Here is a 17,390-nt window from a genome sequence, read left to right as displayed (position 1 = left end):
ATGCAACGCCCACGAATTGTTACATTGTTCTAAATATAGACGTTCGGAAAAGTCGGTCCACGTAAGATGACACCAAGTCCCGAGCATCTCGAAACCGTCCCATAAATTACGGGTCCCCTAGTGCTACAAGTGGGCCTATGCTACGTCACGTGCCATCGAGAGCGGTACAGCTGAGCTGATTTTCCCATGAAATCCGTTGACACTAAACAGTCGTACCCTGGTCGTAAAATAATAAATTTGCTAAAGAGGCAATAGGAGACTTTTCTCAAAGATGACCTGAGCTAATGCGACCGTAGCGTAAACCCAGACTGAAATTGGAGCTGGCGACGCAACACTTTTTTCTAGCCCCATACAGATTCCTAACCCCGTACAGATAGTTCTGAAAATTTATGATTGTGAATTTTTAATAGCTATGAAAATACTTGTAAGCAGGGGTTGAAACGGTTCTGAAAATAATTGTTTGAGACAGTTATATGTATGTCGGTTCTGACTGAAACAGTTATGAAGAACCGAAAAAATGTTAAAACAGTTATGAGAATAGGAAAAAGCTGTTCAGAATGTTGAGCTTTACAACATATATCCAAAATTTTATCAAAATCGGTGAGGTGGGATCCTTTATGCACAATTACCGCCCAAAATTATACAAAGCAGCAGAAGCTGTTTTAGCAATTCCACCAACGCAAGTAAGCGTTGAACTGAATTTTCGGGATTAAAATTTATTTTATCACTGCATCGTTCAAAAATGACTGCACAAATGATTAATGATATATTAATTATAAGATTAAATTACAATAAAGTCGTACCAAATTAAAATGTCAATTCTTACGTACTAACATGTTTTTTTCAAACCCAATAAACAATCAACCAGGACCCAAATCAAACATAGTAATGTATCGATGTCATACTAATACATAAATATGGTATGTCCAATTTTTGTAAAAGATTAATTTTTATATGCAATAAATAATTCTTGACTGTTTTTTATGCTGTATATAATATAGATATCACAGACATATACATATACGTTACAAATGTATATGAAACAATATTTTTATAGATTCATATGTCCCCGAATCTATTAGTTTAGTTTAGAGAACCGATATTCTCATAACTGTTATAACATTTTTTCGGTTCTCATAACTGTTTCAAGAACCGGAATCGACATCATAACTGTTTTCAACCCCTGCGTTGTAAGATTTAAAACGAAAAACCTGGGGCGCATGCAATAAGGTGAAGTGCTCTATGCCTGGACAGCATGTTTTTCTATTTTAAATTTTATCACTTTAAATAAACAAAAATAATTTTTTTAGATTTTTAACATACAGTTCAGAGTTTGTAAGGTAATTTAAAATAAAAGTATCATTGTTTAGGTTAATATCTTAATTGTATTAACAAGAATAATTCAAACCTAAATAATAATAATAAATATAATATAATAATAATAATAATAAAAAAATAGTTGGACATATTAAAACCAATCCAAGCTAGTACCTGGACAGAAGTAAAGCCTATACCGGGACAAATTGAATTTACATATAATCTGCAACAGACACTACATATAGTGCTCCAAGCACTATGGCCGCCACGGGGAGCGAGACGCGCGACCGGGATGAGTGGGGGTATTCCTTGTATGCCTCCGATCGAGCAAAAATTTGCCCATGCCTGATCTATAACATCGAACTTTATTAAATCTTTAATATGATGCACATATGAATATATTATTATTGTATATTACATTCTGCCCTTAATTTGTTGTGTAATTATCTTATTTTCTGCTTTTTAGTCTGGTATGTGTGAAATTGTACAATCGATTTTGAACATTTTGATGAGATTATAACAGAGACATGTAGTAAATTTCAGACGGTATTGCGATGCGTCATATCGAAAACAAACGCCGTGGTAAAATGTCAAAGATAAAGGTTCGACGAAGAATTTCGGTGTAACTGTACTTTGGTTTGGTAAACAAACATTATAGTATAATAATACGTAGTAACTTTGTATACACCGCACGGAGCTCGAACGCAAACTGAGCTTCTTCGCTGCGAAGCGGGTCAGTGGAGATGTGGAGCAGTGCTTCGATTGTGCCCAAATTTTCTCGCGCAGGCGCGAGAAAACAGTAACGTATCTACTATTAGATAGCACAGCGGCCAGAGCCCTGACTCAGTTATATTGGCGGGAATGTACCGAAATAATCTTACCGCACAAAAAGACTCCAGGACGTGTCCTACGAGTTACAAAATATATGTACACAAATACACCTGGTATACATTCATTTTTTAGAATCAAATCATATAAATTTTTTAAAGTTCTGCAGGGTGCTCAAGGAATCCTATTTTATTGAGAAGCTCACGTTACTGAGGCTGAAAACGCAGCGCATGCACGAGAAAAGTTGAGCTCAATCGAAGCACTCTGGTGTGGAGTGGGATGAGTCAGAGTGGAAACCGAGTGGGTACTACCGATCGTCGCGTCGCGCGGGGAGGTGTAACGGTTAAATTTTTAATAGTTTATATCTCCTAACGTATAGGCTTTTTAAATTTTTTTTTAAATATTGCATTGTCATCTAGTTCTGTGCTATGTTTAAAATTTCAAGTCTTTAGCTCATCAGGAAGTTAGTTTAAAATCAATTGCAAAATTTGTACCGAACAAACAGACAGACAGACAAACAAGAAAGCGAGCTAATAAAAACGTGGTAATAAAAATGAGGAATGTTCTTCGAAGGTACATACTACGATTTCTCTACAGACTACAGCACTTTGCCCACAAAAGTCGTCTGCTAGGCGATTTAATCTCGGAACAGGGCAGGCCATCTGAAACTGGGTCTATAAGTATGCATATATTTATACATATATCGCCTGGGGTTAGAAAACGGACTCTGTGCAGCAGCAACGGTTTTCCGTAAATATCTCGCAAACCACGATCGTCCGGCGGTAACATGTATTGGAAATAATCGTTCAGAATGATCATCCTACTAACATCCTTCAAGGTCATTGAAATCGGCGAGGAACCCGCTATTGTAAATAATTACCAAATGTTCTCTCTATTATACATGTTCCTGTCTTTCTGCCATAGGGAGTGGAAAATTCGAGAGAAACGAAACGTCGAATACGAAAATTCGTTTTTAACCGACTTCGAAAATGGAGAAGGTTACTCAATTCGATCTGTATGTGCTTTTTTTCTATGTATGTTCACCGATTACGCCGAGATGGATGGACCAATTGGAACGAAATCTTTTGCATCTTGTAGAGTACGTCCTCGGGGTGGTCCCGCGAAAAAAAATTTGCATTTTTTCATTCTTTGCGGTTTTTATTGCAAATAAGTCCGAAAACAATACAAATTCTGCTCGTTCCACTAAAAAGTGCGAATTAAAAAAATTTTATAAAAAAGAATTAAAACGACTTCGAAAAAAACGCACTAAAAAGTATAAAATAATTTCCATTTAATTTATATGAATACACACGAACTTAAATACAATACAATCTTTTCGGAGGCGGCGCAAAATTGAAAATTTTCCAAATGATAGATGTTGCCGATTATGATTTCATTGGAATATGATGGACTTGGAGATCAGTAGGTGGAAAGAGAAGATACATTAGTATGTGAAAGCATGTAGAAGAATTTAAAGATTTTCATAATTTCCAATATCGATAATTTCCAATTTTGCACCGCCTCCGAAAAGATTGCATTGTATTTAAGTTCGTGTGTATCCACATAAATTAAATGGAAATTATTTCATACTTTTTAGTGTGTTTTTTAATGCGTTTTTTAATTAGTACCCGACGAGGCAGAAAATGAATCGTTATATTTTCACGGAGTCTGACACGACAACTACTTGAAATTTTGTCGTGTATATCATTCGTTACGTTTATCAGATATGCGCGTGGAACATATGTGCGGTCAAATGGCATTTGTCTCGTAAATAAACCGAATCGATATTGTTATAATCCATTATGGCTCCACATTCGTGTAGTGCGCATAATGTGTATTCATTATTCATGTATGCAAGAAAAAATGTTTCTCTGCATACCGTCGCGTCGTGTCGCTTCGCCTGCGGGCCTACTTTTCTTTCGCGAGAACAGAACGGCGAATGTCAATTATTCATGACAGAGAAATGACGGTTTGAACACGTTAAAAACGCTGAAAGGAGCTTGAAATTCGGCCCAATTGCTATCCAGTGAATATGTACGAAATGCATAGGTATACATATGTATGTACACTACCTGCTCGCAATTTCTGTGCTTTGTAGTCGATTTCGACTGAAAGGACGGTATTATAAAAGAGCGCGGGCGACCGTTCTATCCTGCGAGGAAAAAAATCGACGCCGTGTAATTACGAACGTCATTTGCCGCAACACGGAACCTTCAAAGGACACCTAATACTTAACCTTTAACTGCATTCTTGTTCAACGCGGTCGTTACCAGCGTCACACGTCTCCGACGAACACTGTCTTAAGTCCATTTAATTTTATGAACGTTGTTATTTACAGAGTTCGGCATCTCCTTTAGTACTACGTTTACTAGTACAGTCATTTGGTTCGAAAAAAGAGGTTACCTGGAAAGTTTTCCGGGAGTTTTGAAAATGGGTAATTTTATAGATTTCGATGTGCTCTTTCCGAATTTCATCTCTGCCACCTCGTATCTTTGCCGCTCGCGCCGCCATATTGGAAAAATGCAGCCTAATAACATTTTTTTGACAATATCTCCTTTCCGACTCATTTTACGATAAAAATATGTACATATATACAAAATTAAACTCGCGAAAATTTCCTACGATTTACGTAATACCAATTTTTTTGTAAAATCAATAGTTTTGGCGTACGAGCGCCGCAAAATGTACTTCAACATGCGTTTTGGCTAAAAAACTCATTTCATTTTACGACCTTGAGGTAGAGTAAGCGGCGCGTCTTTTTTATCGTGGTGTCCCCATTAGGCCTACTGGCCTAATCCACATGGAATGCACAATTCTGAAATTTAGCGAAATCTCTTCTTCGTTTTGCTAAAAAAAGCAAAAATAACAAAAATTTAATTTTTTTTATTTTTTATTATGTAGCTCTCATCATACCAAACAACTTTTGTAGGAACACTCTTTTAATAACGACAACGTCTTCTGAGATATCTAGAGGTGTGCGAGAATCCGAAATGTCGGGTCGGGTCGGGAACACGAAATTTTTTCGGGATCGGGACTGGTACCCGAAAATTTCGAGATTCCCGAAAGAATCGGGATTCTCGAAAATTCCGAGAACCCAGTAATCATTTATACTCGTTTTAATGAATACATTCATGGTTTCGGATTTTTTATTCTAGATGTTTTCGGCAAATCATGTTATTTTAGTTTTTACTTGTTTAATTTATTATTATAAAAGTATACATTTCGGAATATATGCTATAGGAATAGTGCACAAATAAGTAATAAGTATAATTATTTATATAATTAATCGTGTAATTCCACATTAACCGTGGAAAATAGCCGTTCACTAGTTGCTTGAGTTGCTGGTATACCTATGTATCGTCGTGCTGCCTTTGCTAATATTGGCAATCTTTTGCAATTTTCCTTCCAACAGTCTGAATTGCAATATTTCGAGGTATAGTGTTTTCTTCAAAATATATTCTTATATCTTTTTCTTTAAGTTCATTATAAGTCTCTATCCGTAGTGTATGGTTTGTTGCCAAGCTTTTTATCCAAAAATTTGGAAAGCTTTGACTTTGGTTCCCCTTTAAAGTGAATTGTAATATATTCATAAAAGCATATAAATTTAAAAAGTCTAAAGTTATTAATTTATAAATAATTTTTATTGACCTTACCGTCATCTTCATATTTTTCAATTAATTCATCGCCATTGTTATTATAATCAGTATCTTCTTCAGATGTGATGCTATTTTTCAAACTATTAATTTCTTGGTATCTTTGTTCATTTGATAGAAGCCGGTCTTTAAAACGCGGATCTAGTAACATTGCTTCTACTAAAATATTACTTTTTATAATAGGCTCAAAACATTCCTGCAAGTATATCATGTTTTGTATAACTTAAAATTCAAAAAATTCAATAGGAAATTAATTACAAGCGAATCGGTAAGCGAAAATTTGAAAGATGAAATAGTACATGAATTCATAGCGTAACTTGTTTACGTTGTGTTATAAACAAAAGACGTTTGTAAGAAATAATCTTTTTAGAAAATGATGGCTAGGGGTTGGCTAATTATAATTCATCTTAAAAAATTTTGTAATACTTATGCGTTATTAAATAATTAACCTGAAATGAAACCATTAAGTTTTATTGGTTCCCCTAATCTTTAGAAGAGGATTAAAAAAAAAACGCTCCAAAACACCCCGGAGATTTTTTTGTGTTGTATTAGTAAGATAGTATATTTTGATATTATATCAATTTTAATTGCGAAGTCTTGCCAAAAACAGAGTTATTTAACAAAATATGTAGCAAGAACTGGTCAGCAGCCGAATACGCGGATATCCACTTGTAGAAATATGAGATTCGACTACGGTTATTGAATACATAAAAGAATTTTGATATTACATACATTACAGATACGATTAAATAACTAAAAATTTACGTCCTAATAATCATTGACAATTATTGACAAGAAGGTAACACCCTCCGATCTCGCTGATTTTTTAATATTGTCCACATCATCACTCTGAATAATGCTGTAAATGTTTTACTCGCCGGTAGTCGTTTATAAAAAAGTTATTAAAAAAAAGTTATTAAAAAAGTTCATCTACTTTTTATACAGGGTGAGTCACCAAACGTTACCACCTCAAATATCTTTGTTGTTTCTAAAGATACGTAAAATATGGTAAGGACAAAGTTGAATGGTACAATGGGGCTGACACGATGCAAAAAAAAAAATTTTGTTTTTATGTCATTTTTTCAGAGATATGAAGGTGACCTTCATTTTTTTAAATGGAATGAGGTATTTTTTAATACATCAATCGATGCAGCTGGACATTCGTTATAATAAAGTACTAACCTATGTATGTCGAAAAGTTATTAGTTCAGGAGATATTTCAATTTAAATAACTCTAAAATACCATTACTGTCGTACTACGACGTCAGTGTTTACTTACTTATGTAACGTCTTATCACGACAGTAATGGTGTTTTAGAGTTATTTAAATTGAAATATTTCCTGAACTAATAACTTTTCGACATACATAGGTTAGTACTTTATTATAACGAATGTCCAGCTGCATCGATTGATGTATTAAAAAATACCTCATTCCATTTAAAAAAATGAAGGTCACCTTCATATCTCTAGAAAAAATTACATAAAAACAAAATTTTTTTTTTGCATCGTGTCAGCACCATTGTACCATTCAACTTTGTCCTTACCATATTTTACGTATCTTTAGAAACAACAAAGATATTTGAGGTGGTAACGTTTGGTGACTCACCCTGTATATTCTAAAAACACGTTTCACATTTTCTCCTAGAGAGTTAAAGTGTGTACATTTTCCCGCAGTAAAATGAGGGTATTTACGAATTCTGATAGCTTATATATTAATAATGATAATTAAAAATTGTAAATGTTTTACAATATGTTTAAATAAATTACTATATTTATAATAATATCATGTTCAGATTGCTTTCAATATAAATGAAAAAACCCACTTTGTTTCATGTCTCTATCATAAACAGAACAAAAGTTATTGAATTTTGTCCAAAAAAACAGGTATTTCGTGACACTGTGCGGCGCGCCAACTGTCTATTGTCCGACTGTGCCAACTCGCGTCTAAGTCGCGCTCTGATTGGTCCGTGTTTTTCGTTATTAACTGTTAAACAAAGCCGCGGATAACATTTTTGCAAAGGAAAATGTTGCTTTAAATCAGGCATGCACAGGTGGACGATTTGGGAGCAGGAGCAATCGACCCTGCTCCTGAGCAGGGTCGGAGCAGTGACCTCGCTCGGACGTATGGAAGGGGAACCCACCAATTGTAAACGGAGCACGAGAGAAGACGAGAAGAAGAGCGTATGAGAGTGGGGGCGGCGTCTACGTTGTTGTAGTCTGACCACTCCGGCGCGCTCTCCACTTCCCCACGCCCCTCCCACTCGTCTTCTCTCGTGCTCTGTTTACAAGTCACGCTTAGTGGGTTCCCCTTCCATACGTCCGATCTGCTCTGAGAGCATACGGGGAGCAACTTGGGAGCACGGGAGCTGCTCTGAGAGCAAAGAGCTGTGCATGCCTGCTTTAAATGATCTCTGGAACCTCCTATTTCCGGCTGTTGAAGGAATTTGGGACACCCTGTATAATGTACTCTGTGCGTGTGTGTGTGTGTGTGTGTGTGTGTGTGTGTGTGTGTGTGTGTGTGTGTGTGTGTGTGTGAATATCATCGACAATATTTACTTCAACAGAATTCTAGAAATGAAAACGTAAATATTGTGGTTCGCAAGTGGGACAAAATGATAGCACGTGTAGTAAATCTACGCTTTCCAGTTACAGTAAAGCTCGCGAATTGCGAAGATCAACCTCAGAACATAGTTAATAAGGTCCGTGATATTATCTCCTGTTGTATATTTGTTTAAAAAAGGCAAAATATTATCAAAAATGAGTCGCGGAAAGAGATTGAACGCGTGTGAAATTAATACTATAATAAAATTGGAAGAAGAACAATATTCAGTGACAAAAATATCAAAAATTATGAATACAAGTCGAAAAGTAATAATGAATTTCTTGAAAAATCCGGAAAACTATAGTAAAAACAAGAGTTCTGGACGTCCGCAAAGTCTAAGTGCCCGGAAACGTCGTGCAATACTAAGAGCAGCATCCAATTCTAAGATGACTGCAAGGCAAATTGCACGATGTGTTGGTGCAGACACTAATATAAGGAATGTGAGACGTGTTTCACAAAAATGCAAATACATACAATGAAGAAAATTAAAGAAAAAGCCTTGGTTAACTGTACAACATAAGAACAATCGGTTATACTTTGCGGAAAAGAATATTCATATGCGAAATAAATGGCGAAGAATAATATTTACGGATGAAAAGAGGTTTAATTTAGATGGACCTGATGGTCCGAGTTACTATTTTCACGATATGCGAAAAGAGGAACAGTTTTTGAGTCGTCGGCAAATGGGAGGTGGTAGTGTGATGATTTGGTGCGGTATCGGGTACTATGGTAAAATGGAAATCAAATTTATAACAGGAAAAATGAATAGCAAAATGTATTTGGAAATGATTAAGGTACAAATAAACACGTATGCGACCAGAATTGCTGGAGAGAAGTATACTTTTCAGCAGGATAATCGCGTTTTAGATTGGCCAGCAAGATCACCCGACCTCAACATTATTGAAAATTGTTGGGGAAATCTTGCCCGAGCTGTATATAGAAATGGCAGACAATTTGGAAATATTACCGAATTAAAAAAATGTATTCAAGATGAGTGGGAGCAATTAGAGCAAAAAACCATTAAAAAAACTCTATAAATCTTTGCCAAAGAGAATGGTGGCTGTTGTTAAATGTAAAGGAGGAGCCACAAAATATTAAGCATTAATTAATTGTCATTCATTGATTTACTGTTATACATAATTTTAAGTTAAATGTGCTATCATTCTGTCACACCATATTTCCTTAAAAATTCTTTCTTTTTTAAATAAAATTGTATACACTGGCGAAATTCAATTCAATTTCATTTGTGTCTGTTTATAGCGATATTTTGCAAGAATGTGTAAAAATAAAACCTTGGTTGTAATGTTAAATAAATAAATATTACGTTAATTTTAAATTGTGCTATCCTTTTGTCCCGGAGTGTACTCTCCGAATTCGTGTTTCGAATTCGTGGACCGCTGTGCCACTACGGCTCGTGATTTTCCTTACGGCAGCGGCGCGGCGCGGCGTAAATATTAAGTATCTGTTATAAAATATGAAATATTATAATATAGATCAGGCGTGGGCAATTTTGCCTAAATTGAGGCAAAACTGTCCCTACCGTAGCGCCCACTGTCCCCCACCAGCATCCGTCGTTACTATGTAGGAAGGACGCGTTTCGCTTGTCGCAAGCAGTGCGCAGGCCTCGTGCATCGGAACCACGAGGAGCGCCACCGAAAGGAAGCTTGGTGGCGTAACAAATATTTTTTGCATCACAATAACTTGGAAATATTTAGGTGTCCTGTTTTAGACGAAACACCCTGTAAATATAATTTTTTTTATAACTTTTTCTTAAATTTAAAGATTTTAGACGTCGTTGTTGCATCCTTCTGGCGTCTCTTTGGCGTTTTTGGGCGCCTTTTCGACGGCTTAAACAGACGACGTCTGAAAAAGACGTCTAAAATACGTCTATTAGACGTACCGTTTTGTAACAAAGACGTGAAAGCGACGTATCAGCGACGTGAGAGCGACGTGAAAGCGATTTTAGAGACGTCTCTTATTGTTAGACGTATGTACAGTGGCCGAAATTTCTATAAAGTCACTGTGTTTTGTGCCCGTGCGAAATCAATACGGGCCGGTTTATGTACTTCTTTAAGGCCTGGTTTACGTTGTATTTTTGTCCAGAAGAATTTAAAAGTTGTTGCATACGTCTTGTTGTTACTGGGATCTCCAATTCAGTTCGAAATTCTGCTGCATTTTTCCTTTCCTTAGCTGCAGACCTCCTTAATATTGAATGTTGTCTCTTTGACTATTTTTTATTACTACCTTTAAGATGATTTTTTCCGTAATTTTCACGTAAATTGATATAATTATTAATCACAGTATATGACCGATTAGTTTTCTTAGCAATTGCGCGATTAGAGCAGCCCATATCTTTATAAGCATCGATTGATGCTTTTTCTTCACTTGTTAGTACTTTTCCTCTCGGCATTCTCATACACGTGATTCAAATTATAACAAACAGAATTTCTGTAAGTTCTAAATCTAATACTTTTAGAATATTCGCAGTTTTCCGTAGTTCTCTGCTCAGAATACAGAGAAACACTAAGTGACTTTATAGAAACTTCGCACTTGTGTGTTCTGCACCCCACAGAAAAAAATTAAAAAAAACGTAAATAGTAAACATAGCGGTCTAGAGTACGCAGTCCCTCTATCCGAATGTCTACAAAGCACAAGACCAGATACGATAAATCAACAAAAATGGTGATATTTTTAAAATATCTATGAAAAGAAAGATGACTTTATAGAAATTTCGACCACTGTATATCTTGCGGCAGTCGTCTAAAATACGTCTCAGAACGTCTTTGGACGTCTCAGTGCTATCTGGGTATGGATCTACAAAACATGTATTTTAAATTTTCTTTAAGGGCCCGAATAAAAAAGTTTTAAAAAATGCCTTTTTTATGTTTGCATGTAATCTTCTAAATTATAATTATTTGGAAAATCTTTTTTGCTTAATATTTCGTAAACCAATGCTTCTAATTGATTATAAAAAATCAGTACGTTTGGTACAATTATAAAAAAAGTTATTGTATTTTAAAGGGCGTACGAATACTTTTTACACTCTCTGTACATTTTTATTAAGATAAAATTCTAGGAATTATTATCGTAAATGTTTTGTAAATTGATTTAACCCTGTGGAACATCCGGGTAGAAAACTTAATCGAAAAGAATTAATTGCAGCTCTGTATACGTCTATTTGACTTGCCAATCCGGGTTCATTTAAGTCGGGAAATGACTAAATAGGTTAGAAAACCGCTTAGCGAAATACTACACGGATTAACAAGCCGAATAAAAACGTGCTATTGATCGCGTAATTCGTGGATATTCGACTGCACGTCAAAGCGGTTCGATTCCAACGTGAAATATTCACGAAGGGAAAAATAGAGGCAAACGAACAAGAGCTCGACGAAAAAACTTACCGTCGGCGAATCGGAGTCCACGGAGATACACCTTTTTCCTCTTGAAAGCTGCTTGCCAAGATCGGAACGAGGACGAGGATCCCGGGAAATGAAAGTCAGTTCACAAGCATCGCATCGGTTCCATACAGAATGCTTTTCCAGACGACTGTTCTATTTACTGGCAACTGTTCCGTGCGACCACTCACTGGTATGATGTTACCAGTCCTTAGTGTAGACGATAATAGAAGGTCATTCGTCTTTTAAAATTACAATGACTGCTAAAGTCAAGGGAAAATGTAAACGCCTAGTGTCGCGGCACTCGATTGATTCGAACTGTTACATCTCGCGCGGCAGTCAGAAACAATAAATCACGAATACGAAATGGCTGACCAACATTTACTTTTTCATTCGGAATAATATTATCGGTATATAAACTGTTTGTTCTCTGACGGCATAAACAGTATTTGTTATCAAAAATTAATTATAAATTCGCTAGTATACACAGATAGCACAAAGACGTCTTAGAGACGTTTAAAGGCGTCTGCAAATGGACATTCAGACGTCTTAAAGATGTCCCGAATGTCCTACGAACGTCTCCTGAACGTATTGTGTTAGAAAACGGTATGTATTAAAGACGTCTTGAAGACGTTTGTTTGACGTCTAAAAGACGTTCAGGAGGCGTTCGTAGGACATCCGAGAGGTCTTTAAGACATCCCTAAGAAGTCTTAAAGGTCCATAAATGTTATTCAAATTAAAAGAAGGGAAGAGTGAAAATAGATTTCGACAGAACCGAGTTTAAAGTAAAACCTAGCTTTATCAGAAGAACGCATGTGGAATTGACACACAAAGTGTAATAAAAATAACAATTGCAATTAAAATAATATAAAAATAATCAAAATTGAAGTTGAAATTGAAAAATTGAAGTTGAAATGGAAAAATTGAAGTTGAAATCAAAGTTGAAGAGTTGAAATTGAGGTTGAAATTGAAGTTGACATTGAAAGTGAAGTTGAAATTGAAGCAAATACACTAACTCGAACAAATAATACCAATGCTAGTACTGCTAAAAATAGAAGTTGAAATTGAAAAATTGAAGTTTAAATCGAAGTTGAAGAGTTAAAATTGAAAGGGAAGTTGAAATTTAAGCAAAAGCACTAACTCGAACAAATGATACCAATGCTAGTAGTGCTAGATTATGGGTATATAAAAATCACACTGTTTCTGGTCTTAAAGACGTCTTCTTAGGACGTTAGGCTTTCAGACTTGAAATAGACGTAAAATGGTCGTTTTTAAGACGTCGTGTGCTATATGGGTATAAGAAAGCAGTAGCTCTAATAGTGCCTATTTGACATTAATTTACTTTCAAAGATAAGAAAAATGTGTTTAACCAAATCTTTAAAAGAAATAAATATGTTAAACAAGTCGTTATGGATATAGTTTTACAATCTCAACATTTACTTAATAAACGTTATAAAAATAACAAGAATCTGTCATCCAAATTTTTAAAATATATGTCAAAAGAAATAAGTTTGTTAAATAATTCCGCATGGATATATTTTTATTAAAAATATTAGAACCAGTCATTTCAACAATTGAAAGTTTTGTCTTCTTCCGCGATTCTGAAGTCTGTTGCGCATTTAAAAAAGAAAAATACAAACAATTTATAATTAACGGTTGTTATCAAGCGAAACGCTTTCCGCACGGAACACTGCAAACTGAAAGGAAATGTTTTCCTTCACTCGCGCACCCATACAAAATTTTAACAATACGTGCGTCGCAGTATTGTGCACCCCGCGTCCCGCATGCGAGCGTGATACACAAACGCGTAATGCGAACGTCCGACCACTGCCGAATATCAGAAAGACTTTAAAACAAAAATTTCCAAATTAATGGTTGGTATGAACCAAGTATAAATTAAATAAATAATATTAGAGAGACGTTTAACCCTCCGACGGCCGGGTCTATTTTGACCCTGAGCATCACGATTGTCATTCGATTGCACATTTTCTGGCGAATTAATTAAATCAACTGTAATAGAAACAACAGCAGGATCAACGTGTCGAAAAAAAGTACATTCAAAAATATGTATTAAAAAATTAATAAATACAAATGAATGATTCTGAACATCTTCAATTGCAAAAGAACAGAAAGTTAATAAAAATATATTTTTTCTTTTAATTTTAACAGTATCTTTAAATTCTTCTAATGTCTTTTCACTGTTGTGTTCGACGTATTCATTTTTATTATAAATGCATAAAATAGACACGTCCGGAGCTTCCTTATACACAATAATAACAATAAAAGGTTGAATCAGTTAATGCTGTAACTAATGGTAAATTATTGTCTTCTTAAAAATAATGACGATGTCTCCTATTATTTCTATCGAGTTCGTATACCGTGAACCGATGTTGAACACACATTTTTGCAAGTTTGCTAGAAAACGGTAAAATCGAGTATTTTTCTAACGCTTTTGGACTGAACATGTCTTTCTGTGGAAATAGAAAAGGCGAGGCATTTGACTGGTTACCATTTCGATCATAACTGAGAAGAAGAAATGGTAAACAATAGAGTAATGAAAGTATGATCGGACGAAAAGGAGTCAAAAAGCCCGCTTCCACGGGGACGATGCAAATTAATTGGCCCTGTCAGCGCGTTATATTCGTGCGAGGCTAATAGACACGGAAGAGTGCGAGACAGAGAGAGAGAGAGAGAGAGAGAGAGAGAGAGAGAGAGAGAGAGAGAGAGAGAGAGAGAGAGAGAGAGAGAAGAGAGAGAGAGAGTACTGCGAGTGAGTGGTTTGGCAGGTTATCAGCAAATAAAATCCAGCTGAATCATTGGACAAAACCGAAGGTGGTTTCATGCGGATATACAGTTGAATCAATTGGTACGAGTATATATACCGGTTGACCGGAAACCGAGTAGCACGGGACACGGGGTACCGATGATCAGCGAAGGTACCGAACACGGGCGAAACGCAGGTAACCGGATCGAAAACAACACTGTATCACGAGTTGGTTAGATGTTAGAATGACGAGAGCGTGGGCACAGGAGATTTGAACGGAGCATCCGTTCAACACAGCGCGACACCAATAGATTGGAGTCGAAAGCAGAAGATGGTACTAACTCGACGACACTTTCCGGAGGGTTGACAATCCATGGAGAACCGTGGACGCAGTGCAAAGATACGCGGCGCGTAACGCTTGCTACGAAGGAAGCGGTACCACTGAGCGTCGGGGGGTTGCCGCTCGGTAGGCGGCCTCGACTCGCGAGTCGAGCGAGGGGCTGCTAACCGTAGGCCAGCCAGGGTTGGTGCTGACGGAACGACGTAGGTGGTCGTGGTGGTGGCAGTGGCTGCTCGCTGGTAGTGGTAGACACGCCAGGAGTATCGAAAGATCTCACCGCATGGAGCCACCTGTCGACGCGTAAGTTATGAAACTTTTCCTCGATGAATCCTCGCTTTGCTCTGCCTCGCATAGCCGCGAATCCTCATCCCTTTAGCAACTACCAGCGCCGCAAGTTTCCTCGAATTCTGAGAGATCTTACTTCTTGCTGAAGAATATCCCGATCCAGTATAGATACATACAGAGTTGGGCATTAATCGATTAAAATTTTAATCATGATTGATTAAGGTGTACGATTAAAAAAAGAAATTGTCGAAAAATCGACGATTGATTCAATCGATTGATGAAGTTAATCGTCAAACGTTGATTAAATGAAGAAATCATCGAAAAATCGGCGATTGATTCAATCGACTGATTTAATCGTCAATCGTTGATCAGAAAAAGGAATCGTCGAAAAATCGGATGATTCAATCAATTGTTGAAGTTAATCGCCTCACGGTTTATCCATAAATTGTAATAAGGAGAGGGGGAGGGGGGGAGAGGGCGGAGAGAGCGGATGGAGAATTGACAGAAATAATAATATATTTCAACAAAAACATGGTCGTAGCTTTCCAGGAATAATAACTTCAAACATAAAAGCATGTAAACAGAGTTTGTATTATAGACCAAATGACAATACACCTAAACTCAGTTTACATTTTTTTTTAGTATTCATACAGTTCTATTTCGTATTTCATTGCGAAATTTCAGCAGCTAATCATTAATCAATTATCCGATTGACGATTACTAATCGTTAATCGCAATTAACGACTAAAATAGAAATTTAATCGTTAACCGCAATTAACGATTAATAAGTATTTAATCGTTAACCGCAATTTTAACGATTAATAAGTATATAATATGTGATTTAATTATTATTAATCTGGGGCAAGATTAATACAACAACAAACTGAAACGTTTCTCTGAAAAAATGAGATTTATTATATTATACAGCTATTTACAATATTTATAAGATAGTTTACCAACCTGAAAAAATGAGAAACAACATTCAATGTTTATTGATTACAATCCTGTCCCTCACAGATTACAAATTCGATCCACTTTTATATTTCTCAAAACGTGCTAATTACTCTCAACTCTGTTTAGTTATATTTTATCCGTGCTCTACTTTACCTACTCGACTAGCGCGGTAGAATTCGAATGTTTAAGAAGTACTTCTTATAAGTATTTAATCGTTAACCGCAATTTTTTAACGATTAATAAGTATTTAATCGTTAACCACAATTTTTTAACGACTAAACGAGGAGATTAATTGTTAATTGCGATTAACGATTGAAGCAGAAATTTAGTCGTTAATCGTTGATTAAATTTTTACCCAACTCTGCATACATACGATCAGTTTCATAATTGACCAAAATTGATTACCTACCTAACACGTTTTAGGGCCATTGGTTTAAAAAGTAACGGTCAAGTTTGAATAATTTAGCCCTCCATGTGACTCTTTAAAAATTAAATAGCGTTCTTTTTAACTAATTTTTACAAACGCTTTTTTCAGTATTGCCAGAGGTATTTCTAAGCTACCGAACTTGGCCGTATTTTGTTTGATCTCACAACTTTTTACGGCCATTAGAACTTGGCTCCTGTTTACAGCATGTTTTTGTTCGGATTTATTTTACATTACGTAACAAATTTCTTTTTTGAATAAGCAGGAAATATCTATTTCGTGTTACGAGAAAAAAATATTCTTTTCTAAATATAAAATGAATCTTTATTTATTATTAGAAATAGAATATTTTTTTCTAAATATGCAGGAAATATTTTACATTCTTTATGAACAAATATTTGTTCCAGAATATGCTCGAAGACATACACATGTTACGTCCCGGAGTCTGACATTCGCGAAATTATCGTTCCGCGACCCATTCCCCTTACTGGACGCTCAAATGCGATACAACCTTTTGTCCACGCGGCACGTTACGTCCGACGTCTGACTGGGAACCACGACTTTCGCGAACATGCGTATTCTACTTAACGCTTACAGTAGATTCGCCCAAAGCGGCGGACGAGAGCAGAGATAACTGAGACGGCGCGAATCTTCGCAGGGAAATATTTAGCGACTTATCGGACAGTTGAGTATGGCGATCGGTGAATACAGGCAGGCTTCGTTTATGCGAACTGTTTTCGTTGCTCGTTGACGGCTGCAGTCGAATCAGGCTGTATCGTCGTAGGGAGGACGATGATCCTCACTCGTCCTGGGAAGATCACGTCGTCGG

General features: G+C 36.2%; 1 protein-coding gene and 1 long non-coding RNA gene across 4 annotated transcripts in view; both read right to left on the bottom strand.

The window, feature by feature from the left end:
* Window positions 1-15,036, bottom strand: part of LOC143210125 (uncharacterized) — a 957,580-nt gene extending 942,544 nt beyond the window's left edge. For 2 of the 3 annotated variants that reach the window (XR_013009198.1, XM_076426766.1), the window contains exon 1: window positions 11,801-15,036. The gene's annotated coding sequence lies outside the window, so the exon portion shown is untranslated. The remainder of the gene's footprint in view (window positions 1-11,800) is intronic. The other variant, XM_076426793.1, reaches the window with a different exon arrangement.
* Window positions 15,037-16,011: 975 nt separating this feature from the next.
* Window positions 16,012-16,336, bottom strand: LOC143210569 (uncharacterized). The gene is made up of 2 exons (XR_013009286.1): window positions 16,144-16,336; window positions 16,012-16,079 (listed from the first exon to the last, which is right to left on the bottom strand). It is a non-coding gene; the product is annotated as an uncharacterized LOC143210569 (long non-coding RNA).
* Window positions 16,337-17,390: the final 1,054 nt, after the last annotated feature.

Source organism: Lasioglossum baleicum, chromosome 1 (assembly GCF_051020765.1).
Source record: "Lasioglossum baleicum chromosome 1, iyLasBale1, whole genome shotgun sequence".
NCBI classification, from domain to species: Eukaryota; Metazoa; Arthropoda; class Insecta; order Hymenoptera; family Halictidae; genus Lasioglossum; species Lasioglossum baleicum.
The sequence above is the reverse complement of the archived record's forward strand: the minus strand, read 5'-3'. Positions and strand labels throughout refer to the sequence as shown.